Genomic DNA, 15,244 nt, shown 5'->3' with positions numbered 1-15,244 from the left:
TGTTTCATGTCCGATTCTAACTGTTGCTTCTTGACCCACATACAGGTTTCTCAGGAGACAGTTATAAGGTAATCCAGTACTCCCATCTCTTAAAGAATTTCCCAATTTGTTGTGACCCGCACAGTCAAAGGCTTTAGCATAGTCAATAAAGCAGAAGTTTTTCTGTAATTCCCTTGTTTTCTCCATGATCCGTCAAATGTTGGCAAATGTAATTTGTAATTTCCTTTCTTTTCATTTTTCTTTATGAAAAGCATTAAGAATTTCTCACCTGAGCCACCCCTCCTGTTTATTTGCCTAGATGCTATCTTTGACAGTTAATGCTAGGGGTAACCTGTAAGTGATAGTATGGAGACCAGCTGTCATTGATCATTTACTATTAAAAGTAAGTAGTGAGGGCTAGATCCCTTCCTGCCCTTCCCATCTTTGTGGGCCATCCCTAAGACACACTGTAGATATTCAAGGGCCTTTTCAAGCACATTGGTCTACCTACTATGGCAATACACTCTACCAAAAGGCGTGTCTCAGAACACCATTATTTAAAGTTTAACAGTCAGAAGAGTAGCCTTGAGGTATTGACCATTTACTACACATTTACCATGAAGAGCTGAGCTTGCACTAATTAGTTCATAGGGATTATTTCAATCTTCCAAACAATCTCACGGGCATGGCTATTACTGTTTTCCCAATTTTACAGATGAGTAAAGCAGAAATTTCAAGGGGTTATCTGTCCAAGATCACATAATTAGTAAGTGAAAGAGTCAGGATTTGATTGCAAGTCTTTCTGCCTCCAGAACCCCATCTCCTAAACATTGTTCAGATAGGTATCAGGACAGTTACAAGACAAAAGTGAGGCTTAAGAGCTTTACAGAGCATGGATATAGATGACTCCAGCTGGGGCCTCACTGAATGACACAGCCTATGTGTCTGAGACAGCCCTTCCAAAACCTTGTTCCCTCCCACAGAGCCCTGGGACTAGTCTCCAAGCCACAGTTCATAGGCCCAGCCACGAGGCTAGACCCTGATCTGACTCCTGGTTCTTGCACCAACCGGAGGCTACCTTTGTCCTTATCCATCCAGCACAGATGCCAAAAGCTGGAGATTCTCTGGGGGCCCCTTGGGGCGTACTTAAGGGTATGGCACTCTTGGGGATACTGGTGCCCAGATTCAGTAGTGGACCAAAAACTGCAAGTGGCCCTAAGAGCCAACCCTATAAACTATCCTGCAGTCACTGGCCCACACTGCTGGAGCCGGAGATTCCCACGCAGAGGCCTCCAGACTTCCTCCAAAGGCTGACTGCTCAGCCCCCCAGACCATCATCCACTCTCCCTCTTGTCCAGGCTCCATCTGCAGAGGGCACGATGGGCCAGTGAGCAGCCCCAAAGAGAGAGTCCAGAGAAGGAAAGCATGAGTGGGAAAAGACAGATAGACAAAGCTCCCAGCAGCAGCTGCTCAGGGAGGCTGGATTCTCACCTCTAATCTGCTTCTGCAGATTATGCATCATGCAGTCAATGGGGGAGAAATACCACGATTTACATGACAAGGACCAAAGGAGAGAATTATGGCAAATCAATTCTGCATGAGGAGATAAAGCCCCATATTTAATGTATGCGGTGAAAGGTAGAAATTCAATTCTCATAACGTCAGATGAAGCTGATTAAAACTGACATTCATTATTAGTATGATGATTTTTCCCTCTCTTCCTGGACTTGAACAAACAGGCCCCATAAAGACGGGGTTGTAGAACACCATCGTGAATGGGCACGTGAACGAAGAAAGGGCGGCTCTGGCCATTGCCACAGACGATCCCTCTGGAGAAGGAGCTATGGGAATAGCACCAATTACTCTCGCTGAGGCTGGCAAAGAGCAGACAGTATAGCATGGCCTTGGAACGTGCTGGCTGAGCCCTATGCAAGCTGCATGGCCAGCAGTGAGTCACTCTTCCCTCTCTGAGCCCATCTTCTTTTTGGCCAAATGGGAGGCAGCACACTCCTGCAGTGCTCCCCAAAGCTCACCTAAGGATACCTCATGAAAGGGGGTCTTTTAACCAAATATGTGAGGCTGTCCCACAGACCAGATCCTTCTCTGGGCCCTTCACAATGCACATTAGTAAAGTGAAGGCTCTAAAAGTTGTACAGCAAAGAAACCCCTGTTGAATTTTGTTTAACCCTGAGTTTTTGTAGATCAGAGTTGGCAAACTTTTTCTGTACAGGATCAGACAGTAATATTTTAGGTTTGGCAGACCATACAGTTATTAATACAACCACTCAACTCTATAACTGTAGAGTAAGACCAGCCCAATGGCAAGCCACTCCAGTACTCTTGCTTAGAAAATCCCATGGATGGAGGAGCCTGGTAGGCTGCAGTCCGTGGGGTCACTAAGGGTTGGACATGACTGAGCGACTTCACTTTCACTTTTCACTTTCACACATTGGAGAAGGAAATGGCAACCCACTCCAGTGTTCTTGCCTGGAGAATCCCAGGGATGGGGGAGCCTGGTGGGCTTCCGTCTATGGGGTCACACAGAGTCGGACACGACTGAAGTGACTTAGCAGCAGCAGCAGCAGCAGAGAAAAGGTAAACAAAAAGGTGTACTCCCATAAAACTTTATTTAAAAACATAGCTGTGAGCCATAGTGGGTCAATCTTTGCCCTAGACCATGAGCTACCGCAGCCCCCAATCTTCTTTTCTATGCAAAACTCACTAACAGGTCAAAAAGCGAAACGGGTAGGAGGTTAGGTCTAAATCCCAGTTCTGTTGGGTGGTAATTTTGAATCCTTGAGTAAATGAGCTCTGTTACAGCTCCTGGTACATAGATGGATGGGTGGGAGGGTGGGGTGTTCAACGTGACAATTTACTGTAAGAATATACATAAAGCACTTGCCACAGCAACTGTCACATAAATGCTCAATAACCATGTCGTTGAGGATAGTTATTATTATTATTAATAATAATTAAGCAGTAGAGTGTTCTTTGAAACATCCTGAGGAAACAGTCTCTGAAAAGCCCCTTGAGTGCCTGCATCCTGTTAGGTAAGGAATGGCAAGACCAGCTACCAGTGTGTCACCAGGGCCGTGGTGGCAAAACCCTCTCGTGAAGTTTCCAGACTCTCATCATTAATTTCCCATCAGAGTTCATCCTCCCTGACCTCTCTGTCAGAGAAGTGTCTTTAGCTTCCTTTCAACTCGGTTAATTATACCCGACACAGTGACCAGGCCACCAAATGAACTGCGGCTCAACTCACAGCCACCCTCCAGACTCAGCCCCACGGAGCTGGCTCAGGCAACCTGATGAGAACAGCCACCCCACCTCCATAGGCCCTGTCCAGATGGCCAACATCCTGGGAGACCTTGGGGATCTGAGAGCTATGCTAAAAGTGTGTGCCTATCTAATGTAACAAAAAACAGTTCCTCGGATGTCTGGCAAAGCCTCATTTTTAATGATCTCATTATGAGGGGCGCCTTGTTTCTAAAGCAGACATTGTATGTGTATCAGAATTTTTGAGCTGACAAGCAAAGGGGCCTTTCCTTGGGACAGAGGAGGAGAGATGCCTGCTAGAGGTAATGGTAACCAGGAGGAAAAGGAGATGGGCATGAGAGTCACGTGTGTGCATGTTTGCGTATGTGTGTGCATGCATGAGTGAGCACGTGTGTGCATGCACATCATACAGGCCAGGGAAGAAGGTAAGACCTTGGTTTTTTTCTTGTTTGGTCCAGGCTTAGGTTGAGCCCTGCTTCCTTCTTGTACTATGTTTATACTTGCAGAAGCAAGTACTAACCCTGGCACATGGTAGGTCCTCAATATATTATCACTGACTGACCAATTGAAACATTTGATAAATTAACAAACCTAGAAGTACAATAAAAAGCAGAGACATCACTTTGCTGACAAAGGTCCATATAGTCAAAGCCAAGGTTTTTCCGGTAGTCATGTATAGATGTGAGAGTCGGACCATAAGGAACGCTGAGCGCTGAAGAATGGATGCTTTCAAACTGTGGTGCTGAAGAAGACTCTTGAGAGTCCCTTGAACAGCAAGGAGACCAAACCAGTCAATCCTAAAGGAAGTCAACCCTGAATGTTCATTGGAAGGACTGATGCTGAAGCTGAAACTCCAATACTTTGGCCATCTGATGCAAAGAGCCAACTCACTGGAAAAGACCCTGATGCTGGGAAAGATGGAAGGCAGGAGAAGAAGGGGGCAGCAGAGAATGAGATGGTTGGATGGCAGCACTGACTCAACAAACATGAGTCTGAGTGAACGCCGGGAGATAGTGGAGGACAGGAAGCCTGGCGTACTACAGTCCGTGGGGTTGCAGAGAGTCAGACAAGACTTAGCAATTGAACAACAACAACTATTCCCCCTCCTTCTTCTGCTTTGGTCTGTTAGGCCCTCGTTGCGCTCCCCGTCAGTAAACACCAAGCTGGCTGCTCTGACGTTGCCTCCTGGAAACCCTACTTTCCTCTCCCACCTCCTCACACCAGAAGCCCTCCATCAGTGATGCCTGCAGGCCTCTGGCTCTGGACCTGCCTGGCCAATCACAGCCAATGATCCAGACTTCCCTTCCTTTGCGGACACGGAGCTTTGTGGTTTCCTCTGTCTGTCTCTGCTGCTGTCCCTCTGTGAACCCGCCTTCCTCACGCCTCAGGGGGAACTCTTGCGCTGCACCCTGCCTCTCTCCCCTGACACCCACACTTTCTCTAATTGACCCTGACCATTTTCTACCTGATAAAACTCTTTTTAATAGACAGCCCTTATTATCCTCCTAAGGGCTCTTTGAAGGCTTTAGAACATCCTTCCAGGAAAAGTTGTTACTTGGAGCAATAAATGCTGGATTTGTCATGATAGCTATGCATTAGGCTTTGTACTGGATGGTGTTTGCATTTGGCAGAGCGCTGTCACAGGGGAACCAGGGCTGTGCTGGAGGCCACCCAGAATGTAGAATCCAAGGCTCAAACTTTAAATCCTGGCTCCCTTCCTCCTGGCTGAGAAACTTCAAGCAAGGCCCTCCACCTCTCTGAGCTTCTGTTTCCACATTTGTAAAATGTAGCTGGTCTTGACCCCAGCCTTATCTAACTCAGGGAGAGGCCATGGGAATGAAATGAGATATTCAATTCAAAAAGAAGCCCTGTAAACCTTCAGGCATCATAACAGTAATTTCCTGCAGCCTGCTCTGTGCCAGGCTCTGCTGGGAATCCTCATGAAGGCTGTGAGTTTCCTCGTACAGTCCCCAGTTTAAGATGAGAAAAAGCAAGGCTCAGAGAGAAGTGATGTAACCAAGGCTACCCAGACCATTCAGTCCCAGTTCCATCCAACTGTGGAGCTTCCACTCTGCCACACGGTGGGCACTGGATTATTTATGACTCTAAGGGAGGAACCGACATCTCAGGGGGCAGCAACCCTACTCAATAAATCCTTCTTGATTAACCGTTTGAATGCATACGATATAATAAATAATGCAAATAAATCGATGCAGCTCCCTGCCCTCTAGGAGTTTTTGGTGTAATGCAAGCAGCAAATGTTGCAGGAGACAGAGAACAGCAGTCTGACATAACAGGGCCATAAACATGACAAGTTTTACGGGGTTTAGTAATCTTTTCTTAGCAAGGCCCTCATCAGTGTTCCTCTGCCAACACCGATGGAGGGCTGAATGGCTGGTTCACCCTGACAAGTGTTTTCATATTCGTATCCCCAAAGATCATTTTGCCTGACCGAAGACTGGCTAGACTTATCTTCCTGTGACCCAGTCTAGGGGCAAAGGACCCCTAAGGACATGATATGATGGGTGGCGGGGAGTGATCATTCCTCAACTTCAAACCTCCCTCGATGCCCCATGCTTGGCGAGGAGGGGCAAACTGGAGTGAGGGCAGAAGAAAGGGCCACAATGGGGCCTGCTGGTACGGGGCAGGATGCCCTGACCCAGGGTGAGGACGGGGTGGGTTACACTCCAGCACTGAGCCTTCCTCCTGGCTGGGAACCTGGGTGTCATACTTCACTTCCCAGATCCAAGCCAGACAACACCAGCGCCCCAAGATGCTCCATGAAAGTCACTTCCCTGGCAAATCCATTTGAGAAGCAGATGCACGTCAGTTCACCGAGGGCCCTGGAAAGGCCTGCGTATGGGGGTTGACTTGACTGTGTCTAACAGTGCCTTCCAGTGAACCCTATTCGGGTCCCGCGGAGCTAATGTCATCCGAAACACAGTTGGAGCAATAACGTCCTTTCTTTTCACATAGGACACTGGGGGCAAAATTGGGGGACAGATGGGATGGCTGCCTAGGATCAGTCGGTCAAGCACCAAGTCCCATATCTAGGCCTACAAGTTTCAGCAAGAGCCCAGTGACTGGAAACAAAAGTACCCATAGGAGAAAAGCAGCCCATCTCTAAGGAAGCAAACAAAAAAGTCTCTGGATTATTTAGCTCACATCTTCTTATATTTTAACATGTCATGAATTTGGGCAATTATTTTGCCTACTAGATAAATAATAGCACAAGAGTTAGGACTTCCCTGATAGCTCAGTTGGTAAAGAATCTGCCTGCAATGCAGGAGACCCTAGTTCGATTACTGAGTTGGAAAGATCCACTGGAGAAGGGAAAAAGCTACCCACTCCAGTATTCTGGCCTGAAGAACTAGCCCATGGGGTCACAAAGAGTCAGATAGGACTGAGAGACTTTCCGTTTCATTTGACTGCATCAAAATTATATCTCAGACAGTAAAAGCATCTGCCCGCAATGCGGGAGACCCAGGTTCAATCCCTGGGTTGGGAAGATCCCCTGGAGAAGGAAATGGTAACCCACTCCAGAGTATATATAGCACAAGTGTGATATATATATATATATAGATAGATAGATAGATAGATACACACTCGTTGGAGAAGGGAATGGCAACCCACTCCAGTATTCTTGCCTAGGAAATCCCATGCACAGAGAGGCCTGGCAGTCTGCAGTCCGTGGAGTCGCAAAAGAGTCAGACACGACTTGCAGCTAAACAGTAACAGGTATCCTCTTAATGGCAACTGACATTCAGTCTCAGGGCTGGGGGGCAAAAGGGAGCAGTGTGGACTGGGGCTAGCAGAGTGCTCTGACTGCAAGGGTAGCCACTCCTCAGCCCCTGTGATTTCTATGACTGTACAGGTCAAATGGTATCAGCTCTTTTGATTTCTAAAGAAGCAGGATGGATTTAAATATTTCTAAAAATACATTTTTGCAGGCTGAATTTTGTCAACGGGTCCCTGGTCTGTGTGTGCTAGATCCTTCTCCTTCATCCATGTCTGCTCCTCTCCTCAGATGGCCAAGCACTAGCACTGTCCAGCAATCAAGGGCAGGACCAGGCGGATCAGCAGGAGGCAGAGGTCTCCCTTGCCCAGTTTGCTCTGCTCTGAGGGACTCCCCGCAGAGATGAATTAGGACAACAGTGCTCTGCAAACAGCAGTTTTCAACATAAATATTGCCAGGTTTGGGCTAGATATCAGCCCAGCCTGTAATCCAAACAAAATAGACCATTGTCCTGTGATTATTTTTCCTTCGGACAAAAGCCTCTGAACACTTGGTTTCCCATTTTTTAACCTCTGTATTTATGGGCCATGTTAATTTAATTCAGCAGCTCCGCCTTCCAATGCAGTTCAAAAGCGGCCGGGATTTGCATTTCATGATCTCAAAGCCTTTCTGGTCTGCCGGGGCTGCCCTGAAAGGAAGGCTTTGTCCTCTTCATCCTGAGAAAGAAGAGGACAGAAAAGCCACCCAAATGCTTTGACATAATACAAAACATCCTCGGCAGCTACACACACGGCTGCTCATCTCTCAGAAACAGAGACGGCCTCAGAACACCTGGAAAGTTCTGGAACAGCGTGTCTTGGCCCTCACAGCTGTGGGCTCTGACCAGGGAATGGAGCTCACCCCTTCCTGGGGGCTTGACCCAGGCCCACCTGAAGGTGATTGGAAGTGCTGGCTGCTGGCCGGTCAGGCTGGGCCAGTTGTTCACTGGACCAGCTTGAGCCCCGTCCAGGCGGCCAGGCTGTCTTCTCTAGAAGCGGGGTTGGGGGAGCCTTCCCTGAAGTCCACTCACCATTTTTTTTCACAGTGTGCCCAGCATGGGGCTAACTGCTTCGGAAGCTGTCCCTCAGTTCAACCTCGCAACAGATGGGATGGGATCTGTGACTGTCATATCACAGACGGGGAAACAGAGGCCTATAGAGACAAAGTGAACTGCCCGAGGGCTCAAAGTCTCTTGAAAGGAAAAAGAAAGGATTCTCTTTGGAAAGCAAAGTTGACTTTTTTTCATCTGGCCTCAGAAGATGACTTTGATTTTTATTTCCATGACTGAAAATGGATTTTCATTTTTCTTTTTTAATGTAAATTTCTAACAGAACAAATCATCCACCAACGTATTCCAATATATTCTTTTTACAAAATGTTACAGGTAAGGCTTCAAGCTCCTCAGACCATTCTGCTCCAGTCCTCACCCCATCCCGATACCTACATCCCAAGTCTCTCATCCCCTCACCCAAACGGAGCCCCTGAGAGCAGCTTCCACGTCAACCTTCTGCTGTTTTTCTGAACACTTACATACTGTTTTAATGGCTATGCATGTTTGTAGTATTTGCCCCTTCTTAATAAAATGGTAATCATATTGTCTATATCTTTCTACAAGTTTTCCCAGTCAATAAGCTCCTGGAGAATATGGAATACAGCCAATCTAGAACTTCCGCAGTCTTCTTACCATGCTCCATGGTTCAGCCACACCATGGTTCACTAAGCTGTGCAGTGTTTGCACTCACACTCTGCAGGGCCAGAGCAGCCCGAGCCTGCTTCCTGGGGCACACCTGCAAGTATCTTTTCAGAACCGATGTGAAAAATGGGATTGCAGTAGGCGACATGGACTGTTTGTTTCCGACGTCCTCTCACTTCTGTGATACAGAACCCAGATTTCTCAGTTTAGGTTCCCCGAACCCGTCTCTGGTGTAGAGTATGCAGACAAAGGTTTACTGGGGAGAGATCTCAGGAGAGCCACCTACAAGCAAGTGAGGAAGGCATACTGGGCCTGCAATGCTCTTCCAACCAGGCCCCAGTGGGCCCCTAGAGGACCTCTGGAGCTGGAATGCCCCTCCAGAGTTGTCCCAAATTGAGGCAAGGGGGCCGGGAATTTTTCTGCCTACATAAGCCAGGTACTGGCAAAAATGGCCTCCTTCTGGAAGCGGGTGTGATCCTGGGCAAGGTGGTTCCCTGTGGCTCTGGGCAGTGGCCAGAGAGAGCCACAATGGTGTGTTCTCAGTCACCGGTAATCCCAGATCCGGGGATGGGATGTCAGCCCTGAAGAGGGATCTTGGTCATGTAGCAGGGTATCTGCTACACCCGCTTCTGAAAGAGGGACTCAGAAAGAGGGACTCAATCTCCCAGGCTCCCCGCCCTGCTAAGTGCACATGATGAGCTTCTGACCAATGGGACCAGGCACTAACATGAGTAACTTCTAGGTTCAGACATAGAGGGATCATCACAGACTCCTGCAGGGAAGAATAATTAACTTCAGTGCTATTTAGCTCGATTGTATTTGAAGTTTCTCTGAAAAACAGCTGAACAAATATATTGACTAGTGTACCACATGATTGGGCATGCATTTTCAAATAAATTTAGTGGCCAGGGTACTACTAGGCCTCTTCCCCCTTACCCACATCTGTGCCTATTTACACCCCTACCTAGAGTATGAGGATATCATTTCATGGAAATGACTCTGTACTGAGCCATCTAACCTGGGCCCGTTTCTGATCTGTTTGTAAGGGTTCTAGCAATGGGTAAGGATTCTGTCAGATGCATGGAACAAAGCAAGCCTAACTTGGTAGGAAACAGACCCAAACAGACACCCCCTCCCCACCCCCGCCGCAAGCTATACTGGGCTTCCCCGGTGGCTCAGTGGTAAAGAATCCCCCTGCAATGCAGGAGATGCAGGAGACGCGGATTCAATCCCTGGATCGGGATAATCCTTTGGAGGAAGGCATGGCAACCCACTTCGGCATTCTTGCCTGGAGAATCCCGTGGACAGAGAAGCCTGGCAGGCTGGAGTCCATAGGGTCACAAAGAGTCAGACACGACTGAAGCGACTGAGCATGCATGAATGCAAGCCATATTAGCTCCAGCTCCTGGCTTCAGCTGGCTCGCACCTCAAAGAACAACTGGGTAAATCAGGACCAAAGAAGCTGTATGAGTCTAAGGCAGAACTCTAAACTCAGAAACCTTGGCTCCAATCCCAGTTTGGCTGCTTTCTTGGGAGCCCCGGGAAGATTCCTACGGGTCCTCTGTCTTCTCATCTGGAAAACCTGCTGGCCTGTGGCACAGAGTGGGCTCTTCACCCAGACCTGGAACAGCTTCCAGTTAATCACGGTGCTTCTGTGGGTCACACAGCTGAGCTGCTGGGGGACCCCACATAGGAGGGCAGGCAGCATCAGGCTTGGCTGCCGTTGCTGAGTAAATGATGGTTTTATTATCAAAACTTCGGGCAGAGTATCATCTTCTCAGCAGGCACCACTGAGTTTATTTACAGCACTGCCAGAATCAACCAGGAGACAAGGGCCATGGAGAAACAGCTCCAGGGAGGAAGGCAGTAACACTTCCTGAGGGCCTAGGATGAGCCAGGCGCTTACAAACATCACCTGATTTGATCTTCCCGACAACCTGCAAGACCTTAGTTTAGCTGCTGATAAGGAAATCGGGAAGCAAACTGATGAACACAATTGCTTGGACTGACAGAGTGAGGCTTCAGACTAGCCCTGTGTGGCACCAGGATTCAATCATAATAGCATTACTGCGTGCGTGCTAAGCTGCTTCAGTCATGTCTGACTATCTGTGACCCCATGGACTGTAGCCCACCAGGCTCCTCTGTCCATGGGATTCTCTAGGCAAGAAGACTGGAGTGGGTTGCCATTCCCTTCTCCGAGGGATATTCCTGATCGAGGGATGCAGCCAGAATCTCCTGCGGCTCCTGTATTGTAGGCAGATTCTTTACCACTGAGCCACCAAGTAATAGCATTATTACTAATAATATTAATAACTCTCATTTCCATGTCATATCTGCATTGAGACATTGTTCTCAGCATTTTGCAAAAATCTACTACTGAATTCTCAGGACGACTCCGTAGGGTAAATCTTCTAATTATCCCCAGTTTACAGATGAGGAAACTAAGACAGAGTGGTTAAATAATTGGCCAAAGTCACACAGCAAGTAAAAGGGACCCTGTGCCCTGGTTCAGGGCATTATAATCATTTTTCTCACTCACCCACCTGCTGTGGTGGGTATATTATATCCAATACACAGATGAGCAAATGGAGACTTGGAAGGGCTGAGTAATTTGCACCAGGAAAGCAACTGACTTCTTAATGCGAGCGGTTTACATGGAGCCCTAGCTCTCTGTGTGCAGTGTTCAGAATGGTCCTGATAAATGAGGACGTAGCCAAGGGTGCTGGGAAAGTCACCAGAAAAGGGAGGTGGGGAGAGACACAGAAGGCAAACTTCAATGCAAATGCAAATGACCTTCATTAAAATGAGAGAATTTGGAGGAGTCTGATTTTCTCCTTTCGCCCCACCATTCTCCACACTTCTCTGCCCCACCCTGGCTCAGAAGCTGACTCTGCAGACTCCCTTGCCCTCCAGGCCAACAAGAGGCCTTGCCTGACCGAGAAGGGATAAAGGAGAAAGAGGGGTTGGGGGAGGGGCTAATTCCCCAGCTCCCTCCCTGCCAAACTGTCTCATTCTTCACCTTGAGGCAAAGGCTGCTGTCGGGCAGCCCCTTGTCCAAAGCTACAGCTTTGTCCCCTTAGCCCTCAAGCCTGGGGCTTGGCACAGCTCCTGCTTTTCCTATCGGTTCCCTTAACCCTGCTCATGCACTTGTAAACAGTCCCTTGATTAAGCCCTCCCCAACCAGTACTTTTTGGTATACCACCTGCCCCCTACCAGAATCCTCATCTGGGTAATAGGGTTCCAGGGAGCTGATGGTACAGAAATGTCATTTGAGTCATTCTGATTCTCCTGGAGGCTGCCTAGGGAACACCCCCGACACTTTTAGTGAGTTCTCAGGGTAGTCAACAGCTCCCCGAAGCCCTGTGGCTCAACCAGCCCTGATTCACTAGTTCTTCAGGGTTTTCCAACCTCCCTCAGCCCCAGGGAGACAGGGAGTCTTTGCAGAAACAAACTCCCACGAGTCAGTGTAAGGGCTGCCTGCAAGGTCTGGGCTGACCCGCTAGCCAAGGGCAAGTTCAGTGCCAGTGATCTCCAGGACTGGCACCCCTCCTCTCGTAGTGTTGATGAAGAGGCAGAGGTAACAGAAGAGACACAATGGGAGCCTTTTTTGCATTCTAGCCTCCTTTTAAGAAGACAAAGAAGCAAAGGGAGAGCCTCTCTTGGGGCTCTAGTACAGATGGCCAGAGTTGCCTGGCTGGAAAAATTCAATACAACAAGGAAAAAAAAAGAAACTGAAAGAAGTGCAGTAAGAAAATACAGAATAGGTAGAAACTGTGGCACAGCCAGAAGCAAATGAAGCCAGATCAAGACTATAGCTTTTGGATTTCAGTGGTTCTCTTCCTTTCCGACCTTGCTCTTCCCAACTCCTGCCAGATTTGCCAAGGAAAAGCCTGCCAGGATCCTGCAAACAGGTGAGAGTGCACCCGGTGAGGTGAGGTTAGAGACCGTGGTGGAACGCTAGAGACGAGGAACACAGCAACTAACACTACAGACTATGTGGGGATACGGCTCTGGTGGACCAGATGGCTTAACTGCAGGGTTGGCACAGCTGGGCTCTAGGAAAGGTAGGTCTTTTCCGCTCAGTCTGGCAGAGAATACATGATCCTCTGGTCACCAGAGGCCAATCTTTTAAGGCCCTTGCTATCCTCTGCCCCATCCCACAGAACTGATGGCAAAGGCCATAGGTCACAGTCTAAAGAGAAGGCCTTCCCACCACATCTGCCTCACCCGGGGGGCCTGCCACAGCTTATTCTTGATTCACAGGCATTCTTGGGGCCAGAAGTGGAGCCAGGGGAGCAGCCACCAATCTTTGGGGGGCAATGGGTTCCCTAGAAAGGGTGGGGATTTGGGTGTCATGCTGTCTGGGGTTTGCTTCCAACTCTGCCACTTGGGCAAAATGCCTACAAGTTTTTGAGTACTTTCCATCCACCAGGTACGATGCCAGGAGCATTGCATGAAATTCCCTCATTTCATCCTCATGAGAAACTCATATACAGTCCCATGAGTTAAGTTGGATTGTCCCTATTATACAGGTTCAAAGTCCCAGACAGAGCATGCGGGAACTCAAACATCAGATCTTCATTTTCAAAATCTCTGCACTCAACAGTTGTGTCATCTGTATTTCATATAACCTCTTGGCACTTCAATTTCCTCTTCCAAAAAATAGGGTACAAACAGCTACCTTGGAATGAAATAACAGCAGAAAGGACCTAGAAACATCGCCATAATAATAGCTTCCAGTTTTTGAGATTTACCACAGATTTACCATCCACCTTCAGACAGCCCATCCCAGGGACAGGACACTGATCCTAGCAACAAGAAGTCATTCTGATTCACCAGCAGTTCTGAGAATCCACAGATTTGCAAGAGAAAAAAGATATTTCCTGATTTTTTTGGACAACATTGGATGTCAGGTCTCTCCTTTTAACTTATTTTCAGTTTTATGTTGTTTCTCAAGGAAAATCTGCCAATCCAGGTAAAGGAACAAGCTCTTTGACCACCAAAGGAAATGCAAATTGGTACAAAAATTCCTGGAAAGCAAGTCATGAGCATCACAAGTAGTTTTTTTGTTTTATTTAAGTTCAGTTTTTACCCACTTCTAGACTGAACTGAACTGAACTGAGAGATGGATCAGAGATCCACTTCTGATCAGAAATTCCAAGTAAGATTTATGTTCAAAGGTGCTTATTAAAATAGTATTTATTATTTTGAATAAAACCGAAAATAGCCTAAATGTCCAATGATAGATAATGGGTTAGATATGGTATATTTACAGAGTGTTATGCCTTATTGGTTAGGTAAGTTATGGTTCTTCTAAAAAAATTATCCCTGAGCTATTAAAAACGTTAATCTGAAAAGAACATCTTATCATGGGAGCATGTGAATACAATTTAAAAATCAAGTCACAAAAGTATACATAAAACATGATCCCAATTTAGATGCAGATAGAAGGGAAGAAGACTCTTGAGAGTCCCTTGGACTGTAAGGAGATCCAACCAGTCCATTCTAAAGGAGGTCAATCCTGGGTGTTCATTGGAAGGTCTGATGCTAAAGCTGAAACTCCAATACTTTGGCCACCTCATGCGAAGAATTGACTCACTGGAAAAGACTCTGATGCTGGGAGGGATTGGGGGCAGGAGGAGACGGGGACAACAGAGAATGAGATGGCTGGATGGCATCACCGACTTGATGGACAGGAGTTTGAGTGAACTCCGGGAGTTGGTGATGGACAGGGAGGCCTGGCGTGCTGTGATTCATGGGGTCGCAGAGAGTTGGACATGACTGAGCGACTGAATGGAACTGAACTGAACTGAGAAGGGAAGAAAGAGAGGGGGAGAAGGAGGGAGAGAGGAGATGAGGGGAGGGAAGGGAGACAGGAAGGGAGGAAAGAAAGAGGGAAGGGAGGGAGGGAGGAGGTATGGATCATGGGGGATAGGAAAAGAGAGAGACATTCTCAAATTTATAGGAGATATATCTAGAATATGCTTTTCTTCTCAGTAACAAGTCTAGAAATAATTGATTTTTCTTTGTAACTGTATTTTCCAAGTTCCCTACAGTGATTACCAGTAAGAGATTTAGAAGGAGGCAGGGGTGGAGGCCATCTCTGCCCAGTTAAGCGTCCTCAACATCTCCCTTTCCCCTCCCTGCCTAAATGACAGCCTCTGCTGGGCTCTACCCATGGCTCATTCAGAGCCTCACTCCTGAGCCACGTGGAGCTGAGAATAAGCAAGCGTCAGTGCATTCAAGAGTCAGAGTGGGCATGGTGAATGGACAATTTTCCGGTGCATCTCTCTGTACCACAAAAGCAACTCATCGTCTGGGACTAGTTCCAAGAAACGCTCATCTGCGCTGAGCAGCAGCTGGCTACAGCACCTGCACACCTCTTACCTTGTTCCCAGACCTTCAGACATAAAAGCAAGGAGGGATGGCAGGCAAGCCCATTCACCCCCGAACTGGAAATGATCCCTCTTGCCAAGGGTGTCACCGCCAGTCACATCTCAGGGACAGGCCCAATAGGGGCA

Source organism: Moschus berezovskii, chromosome 25 (genome assembly GCF_049115385.1).
Source record: "Moschus berezovskii isolate FMDL1 chromosome 25, NW_MosBer_1.0, whole genome shotgun sequence".
Taxonomy (NCBI): Eukaryota; Metazoa; Chordata; class Mammalia; order Artiodactyla; family Moschidae; genus Moschus; species Moschus berezovskii.
Note: the sequence above shows the minus strand (reverse complement) of the source record.